Consider the following 1,408-nt stretch of genomic DNA (forward strand, 5'->3'; position numbering starts at 1 on the left):
GCTGGGGTGGAATAGCAGGACAGGCTGCTTTCTGGTCTGGATCCCTCAGGGGCCTTAGGCAGGGCTTCTCTAGCATCCCTGAAGTGTGTACTTCTTACCAGCTAGTCAACCCTGCCCTTGAAGGCGTGGAATAATAAGAGTCACCACTTCCTGAGCTGAGACACCTGGTAGCCCAAGGAAGTGCCCTTACCCCAGTCTGGGGGGTTATCTGCCCCTCTGGCAGGTGAAAACCCACCCTCGGAGGAGGAAAGAAACGAGAGAAGACGTTTTTCAGGCCGGGCCTTGTGACAGTCTCAGCCAACAGCCCTCCAGGACAGAGCCCGCCCCTGAAGGTAGGGAGAAAGGAGAAAAAATACTTTCCCCATAGGACTAGCCTGAATCTGTATGACCTCGGATCTAAGCAAAAGGGGACAGTGTGCTGACGCGATACAGTTGATCGGTTTTGAACACCTGACAAGAACATAACACAAAAGCTTGCACTTGGTGCCCAGGCTGCAGTCATCTTAGGGGCTAGTGGTTTGGGAAGGAAAATCTCGACCAGAGTCCTCAGCAATTGCACCAACTGGCACACCCATTAGGAATTCCTCCACAAGATTGCCTAATAAGCCCTGAGTAACATACTAGCAGCTCTCTCCTAGCTGCAGATCAAGTAATTTCTGAAGCATACTGCCTCAGGCACGCTGATTCCTGCTGCTCTTCTCACCACATCTTAAGTGGTAACAAGGCTCAAGTTGCCCTTGGGAGTGGCAAAAGATTTCCCAAAGACTCAAGGCTTTTGTATGTTCCATTTGGGATTTTAGAGCTCAATTCAAAGGTTCTGGAATACCTTGACAACTGACTCCTCCACGCAAAATTTAAGCAACAAAAGAGAGAGCAACCTCATAACTAAACCCAGCGCCTTCCACCTCAACCAAGTAGTCGATAGCGGAGTCACACACTCAAAAGCGACCCAACTCCTGGAAAGCTAAGCAAGGAAAAGAACCTCACTAATCTCTGTAAGCAGAAGGAGCAGACAACAGGCCAGTGATAACCCAACAGACCAAAACCCCACCAAGACAGCACAAGACCAGGGGACATCTCTTCAGCTCTGCCAAGGACCTTCCCTTTGGAGCCCCAAAATTAAGTTCATAAACCAGTCATAGCACATCCAGTCCTTGATAAAGTAGCCCGATGAGGAAGAATCAACGAAAGAACACAGGAAACATGAAAGATCACAGAGAAAAATCACCTCCAAAAGAAAATATTCGATCTCCATCAACAGATACCAATGTACAGGATACAATTAAGCTGACAGAGGAAGAATCCCAGTTATGGATTGTAAGGAAACTGAACGGAATAGAAGAGAAAATAGAATCCCAACATAAAGAAACCACAAGAAAAATCCAGGAAATGAATGAGAAATTTTCCA

The sequence above is a fragment of the Propithecus coquereli genome, unplaced genomic scaffold, assembly GCF_000956105.1.
Source record: "Propithecus coquereli isolate 6110/MARCELLA unplaced genomic scaffold, Pcoq_1.0 Scaffold252, whole genome shotgun sequence".
Classification (NCBI taxonomy): domain Eukaryota; kingdom Metazoa; phylum Chordata; class Mammalia; order Primates; family Indriidae; genus Propithecus; species Propithecus coquereli.